Here is a 7,012-nt window from a genome sequence, read left to right on the forward strand (position 1 = left end):
TTTGTAAGCACGTCTTTCTATAGTGGAGGCTTGACTACCACCCCAGCAGACCTCTCAGAGATGCTTGTGAGAAACCCTGAGACAGGACCCACCCAGATTGTGCTTGGATTTCTGACCTATGGGAAATGTATTTCAAGCCACTAGGTTTTGAGATAACTTGCTACAAAGCAGTAAATTCACAACTATAATGCTCACTCTAAAGGTCCTGACATGGGCATCTCCATTACCTAAGTCAACTGACGCTACTTCAATTTCTCTGCACAGCATTTGAAGCGTTTATGTCTGGCCCCAGCCTACATTTTCAGACTTATTTGTGCATTTGACTTAACATGTCCAAAACTAAATGCCTGATGCTTCACTCCCCTAACCCCATTCCCTGCAAGTCTGTGCTTCCTACAATCTTCCCTTCCCAGGTATTGGCAACACCAGCAGTCCAGTTGGTTAGGAGCTGTGGAATCAACCTCATGTACCATGTGAATCCCTTGACAAATCCTATTGGTTCTACCTTCAAAATACATCTGAAACCCACCCCCTCGTAGCATCTTCATTGCTACCACCTTGGTACAAACCATGAAACAAGGTTGGAATATACTGGTATCTACTTCAACCTTTGCTTCCTACAGTCAATTCAGATGCAACCAGAGCGATCTGTGAAAACCGGAATTAGGTATGGAGCTCTCTGCTCAGAAGCCTCCAGTGTCTTCCCCACTTCACACAGTAAAAGCCAAAGTCCATCAGGGCCTACATGATCTTCCCCTTCCCTTAACCTCTAACTTCATCTCTTCCCTTCCGATCTTAGCCACATGGGCCCCCTGACTTCTCCATTCCTTTAGGATTACTCCAACCTCAGTATCTTAGCACTTGTTTTTCCCACTGCCTGGAATGACCAGCCCTAGACCCCCAGAGCTTTGCACGGCCCTCTGCCTTGTGTCATGCAGGTATTTGCTCACATATCCCCTCTGGGGAACTATCTAATCATCTTCACTATCACTTTCTATTCCCTTATCTTGTTTTTTATTTTTTTAAATAGAAACTCTATGTTGCTCAGGCTGGTCTCAAACTCTTGGGCTTGAGGGATCCTCCCTATTTGGCCTCCCAAAGTGCTAGAATTACAGGCATGAGCCACCATGCCTGGCCATGTTTTTACTTACTGCCTAACAGGTACTGCCTATGCGCATACTATATACATGCATGTGTATGTACATCTATGTATATGTATATATATAGTGTGTCATACAGTTGGTAAGTGGCAGAGCATGCATTTGATTCTGTCAGTCTGGCTCTTGTATTTGTGGGGTTTTTGTTTTGTTTTGTTTTTTGAGACGGAGTCTCGCTGTGTCCCCCAGGCTGGAGTGCAATCTCGGCTCCCTGCAACCTTCGCCTCTTGGGTTCGAGCGATTCTCCTGTTTCAGCCTCCTGAGTAGCCGGGATTACAGATGCCTGCACGGTGCCCCTTAATTTTTGTATTTTTAGTAGAGGTAGGGTTTCACCATGTTGGCCAGGCGGGGTCTCGAACTCCTGACCTCAAGTGATCCACCTGCGTAGGCCTCCCAAAGTGCTGGGATTACAGGCATGACCCACTGTGCCTGGCCTGGCACTTGTATTTGTAACCCTTGGCTTAATTGCAACATGTTACTTAAATGCAGTCTAATGGATACAGGAAGGAGATAATTTCTGGCTCTTAGAAGCTCAAATGCTTTTGCTGGACTTTGTGTTGATGAGATACCACTGAGGTCAGAAATGGCCCCAAATACCTGCCAGCCAGGGGCCAGAGAAGCTTCCTGGAGAACTCCCAGCCACACCCATAGTCTCAGCTTTGCTGTTGCTTCTCTGAGCTCCAAGGCAGTTGTAGGCCTTTAATGATCAAACTATTTGCAACCCGTCTCTAGCTTCAGCTCCCACCAGTCCCACCAAACTTTTTTTTTTTTTTTTTTGAGACGGCGTCTCGGTCGTCGCCCAGGCTGGAGTGCAGTGGCGCGATCTCGGCTGACTGCCAGCTCCACCTCCCAGGTTCACGCCCTTCTCCTGCCTCAGCCTCCCGAGCAGCTGGGACTACAGGCGCCCGCCACGACGCCCGGCTAATTTTTTGTATTTTTTAGAGAGACGGGGTTTCACCGTGTTAGCCAGGATGGTCTCGATCTCCTGACCTTGTGATCCGCCCCGCCTTGGCCTCCCAAAGTGCTGGGATTACAGGCATGAGCCACCGCGCCTGGCCCCCACCAAACATTTGATGCTTCAGTCTCGTTTTACCTCTTTGTCTTCTTGACTGAGGAGTCCTTTCCTTCTATAAGCTTCAGTTACCTCATCTGTGAAATGAGGTTTATTGGGTGCTTGCCACGTGCTGATATTGTGCTATTATCTCATTTAATCTATACCCCAACTCTGTTATTACCGTATTTTATAGATAGCAAAACAGGCTCAGGGAGGTTTGGTGAGTTCATATACCTTGAAGATGGTTCTTGAAAGCTGGGATGTGAACCAGTACTATCCTAGGCCCCTAATTTCCAAGGGCCTTTGCTTAAGACCCTCACCAACTGCATGGGTAAAAGCACAAGCATGGCCAGGTGTGGTGGCTCACGCCTGTAATCCCAGCACTTTGGGAGGCCGAGGCGGGCAGATCACGAGGTCAAGAGATCGAGACCATCCTGGCCAACATGGTGAAAACCCGTCTCTACTAAAAATACAAAAATTAGCTGGGTATGGTGGCACGCGCCTGTAGTCCCAGCTACTTGGCAGGCTGAGGCAGGAGAATCACTTGAACCCTGGAGGTGGAGGTTACAGTGAGCCGAGATTGCACCACTGCACTCCAGCCTGACAACGGAGTGAGACTCCATCTAAAATAAAAACAACAAAAAGAAAAACCCACACAAGCATTTCTGGGAAGCTGTGGGAAAAAATACGAGATTCACAATGTCTTCCAGAATTTTAGCTGAGAGGTGGTGGTATTATCTCCCCCATACCTCACTACTCATTTTCTGGGAACAGAGCAGTTTTACAAACGGTTTGGAGCTTAGGTTTATTCCCAGCTCCTGGCAGACAGCAGTAACTTCCCCAGATCTCCTATCTACAAAGTAGGCATAACATGTCTTTCCTCCTGGAGTTACTGTGAGGATCAAGTGAGACAATGTGTCCTCTAAATGCTTGGCCACAGGGTTAGGTCAGTAATTGTTGCGGGAAGTCAGGGACCCCAAACGGAGGGACCGGCTGAAGCCATGACAGAAGAACTTGGGGTGAAGATTTTACGGACATTTATTAGTTCCCCAAATTAATACTTTCATAATTTCTTACGCCTGTCTTTACTGCAATCTCTAAACATAAATTGTAAAGATTTCACGGACTTCCCCAGTCAATACCCTTGTGATTTCCTATGCCTGTCTTTACTTTAATCTCTTAATCCTGTCAGTTGAGGAGGATGTATATCATTCCAGGACCCTGTAATAATTGCATTAACTACAAAAATTGTACAGCATGTGTGTTTGAGCAGTATGAAATGTGGGCACCCTGAAAAAAGAACAGGATAACAGCAATTGTTCAGGGAATAAGAGAGAGAACCTTAAACTCTGACCGCCGGTGAGCCGGGCAGAACAGAGTCATATTTCTCTTCTTTCAAAAGCAAATGGGAGAAATATTGCTGAATTCTTTTTCTCAGCATGGAACGTCCCTGAGAAAGAGAATGCACACCTAGGGGTAGGTCTCTGAACTGGCCCCCCCCGGGGCGTACCTGTCTCTTACGGTCGAGATTGCAGAGGTGAGATAAACTCCAGTCTCCCATAGCGCTCCCAGGCTTATTAGGAAGAGGAAATTCCCGCCTAATAAATTTTGGTCAGACCGGTTGATCTCAAAACCCTGTCTCCTGATAAGACGTTATCAATGACAATGGTGCCCGAAACTTCATTAGCAATTTTAATTTCACCTCGGTCCTGTGGTCCTGTGATCTCGCCCTGCCTCCACTTGCCTTGTGAATTCTATTACCCTGTTAAGTACTTGATGTCTGTCACCCACACCTATTCGCACACTCCCCCCCCTTTTGAAAATCCCTAATAAAAACTTGCTGGTTTTTGTGGCTTGTGGGGCATCACGGATCCTACCAATGTGTAATATCTCCCCCGGACGCCCGGCTTTAAAATTTCTCTCTTTTGTACTCTGTCCCTTTATTTCTCAAGCCAGCCGACGCTTAGGAAAATAGAAAAGAACCTACGTGATTATTGGTGCAGGTCCCCCGATAAGTAATAGTCATCTTCATCCGAGTGAAAAGGAATAAACTAGTGATTGTGCAACAACTTGGATGAACCTCAGAGATGTGGTGCTGACTGAGGGAAGCCAGCCTCAAATGGTTACATGCTGTGTGATTCCTTTTATTTGACATTCTGGAAAAGACAAAGGTGTGATGAAGGGAAGAGATGATGGTGTTGCCAGAAGTTAGGATGGGTGGCGGATGTGGATGTAAAGGGATCGCACAAGGAAGTGTTTGGGGTCTCATGATTACGGTAGTGGTTACATGAATGTGTACATGTGTTAAGATTCATAGTACTGGGCCAGGCATGGTGGCTCATGCCTGTAATCCCAGCACTTTGGGAGGCCAAGGTGGGTGGATCACCTGAGGTTAGGAATTTGAGACCACCCTGGCCAACATTGTGAAACCCCATCTCTCATCTCTACTAAAAATACAAAAATTAGCTGGGCGTGGTGGCGCGTGCCTGTAATCCCAGGTACTTGGGAGGCTGAGGCAGGAGAATCGCTTGAACCTGGAAGGTGGAGGCTGCAGTGAGCTGAGATTGCACCATTGCACTCCAGCCTGGGCAATAGAGTGAGACTCCATCTCAAAACAAAAACCCAGATTTATAGAACTGTACAGCAAAATAAAAAAATAGTTTTATTGTATGACAATTTTTTTATTATTTATTTTTGAGACAGGGTCTTGCTCTGTCACCCAGGCTGGAGTGCAATGGTACGATCTTAGCTCACTGCAGCCTCCACCTTCCAGGTTCAAGCAATCCTCCCACCTCAGCCTCCTGAGTAGCTGTGACTACAGGTGCGTGCTACCACACTCATCTAATTTTTAAATTTTTTGTAGAGATAGGGGTCTCACTATATTGCTGGAGTTGATCTCAAGCTCCTGGTCTCAAGTGATCCTCCTGCCTCACCCTCCGAAAGTGCTTTTTAAAAATGTTAAAAACAAACATAGGCTCTGGAGCTAGACTTGGGTTCAAATCCCGGCTCTGCTATGTATTAGCCGTTGGCTGAATCTTCTTTTTCTTTTCCTAGATTTTGCCTGCCTGAGTTCCTCTAGTAGTGGCCACAATTGCCAGAGAAGATAGAGCAGGTCTCTCCCAGGACTTGCAACTCCAGCCTGTGTCTGCAGGGGGTGCTGTAGGGGCTGATTTCTCCAGCCCATGGCAAGAGGCCTTCATCTCGTGCCTGGAAAGAGGGAAGTACAAGTTCGTCTGGCAGAGATGGTGCAGATGGGCAGGTTTTTCAGACACTGCAGCCAGCACTTCTGGGACCGCAGCAGTGGAGCCTGCAGAGGGCCAGTTCCCCAGGCATGGGCTATTGACACTGTCACTTCCAGACTCCTCATGCAATAAACAACCCCTAAACAGATTTATTCAAAATCTCTCCATCCTAACAAGTCCGTGATCAGTTTTCACTTTTCCACGTTCCCTTCTGTCCCCATTATGTTCCCATAGTGGGGCAGCTTCTACCTGCATGGTTGGAGCTTCCCATTTTTAAAGAGGCAAGAAATCCTTTAAAGTTCTTGAAAATGTTTGTAGCCTGTTCCAATTTTATAAACTGTGAAGACTGAGCAACACACATGCATGGGCCTCATATGGCCTGGAGGCCACCAGTTGGAGACCTCTGTAGCTTGAGCTGTGTCCCTTTCAGCACTGTTCTTGTCATTCCTGAGCTGGGATGCCAGCTGAAACATAGGATGCTCAGTTAAATTTGAATTTCTTTTTTTTTTTTTCTTTGAAATGGAGTCTTGCTCTGTTACCAGGCTGGAGTGCAGTGGCGTGATCTCGGCTCACTGCAACCTCCACCTCCCTAGTTCAAGCGATTCTCCTGCCTCAGCCTCCCAAGTAGCTGGGATTACAGGCATGCACCACCACACCCAGCTAATTTTTGTATTTTTAGTAGAGGCAGAGTTTCACCATGTTGGCCAGGATGGACTTGATCTCCTAACCTCATGATCTGCCTGCCTTGGCCTACCAAAGTGCTGGGATTACAGGTGTGAACCACCGTGCCCAGCCGATGGCATTCATTCTTTAAGATGGAGCCTCCATGGACCTCGTACCTTCTCAGTAATTTCCATATTCTTTGCTGACTTGGGTTTTTCCTCCAAAATTGTCTGGGAGAAATTGAGGTTTGTGGAGTTTCCTGATGGCTAGTTTCCAAACTGGCTTCAAAGCCTGGGCTTGTGGAATTGGCTGGGTCTGCGGCCAGCCTAACCCATCCTTCGGTCACAGTCTCCCATGGTCCTGATATTAATTCATCACAGGTCTGTTTAGAAGGTGGCAGAAACAGACTGTCTTGGGCTTATTTATATCTGTGGATTTTTTTAAAAGACAGAAAAGGAGAAATCTGGATCCTTTCCTTGTCAGCCTCCTTTAACTAAATGGTCTTTTGCTAAAATAGACTGGCCCCACTGTGTGGGCAGGAAGGGTTGAGATGGGAGTGGGCCAAGTGAGCGAGAATTTTTTTTTTTGCCTTGTTGTTAAAATGGCAGCATGTGCAGTCTTCTGCCTCTGCCCAGGTTGACCTGATGTTTTTACAGGGAGAGAGGCTGCTTGTTGAGTGTGGTGGTATTTATCATAGTGTATGTTAGGCTGCCTCAAACATCCCTCGCTGTTGTACCTTTCAGCCAACTCTAACGTACCTCTCTCAGCCTGATTTCTCCCCACATGAGTTATAATAATAATAACAACAACTGCCTTTTAAAAAATTTCCTACTGGGCTTCATGCTAGGTACTTTCCACGTTTTATTTTTATTTATTTATTTTTTGAGACAGAGTCT

Source organism: Pongo abelii, chromosome 21, assembly GCF_028885655.2.
Source record: "Pongo abelii isolate AG06213 chromosome 21, NHGRI_mPonAbe1-v2.0_pri, whole genome shotgun sequence".
NCBI classification, from domain to species: domain Eukaryota; kingdom Metazoa; phylum Chordata; class Mammalia; order Primates; family Hominidae; genus Pongo; species Pongo abelii.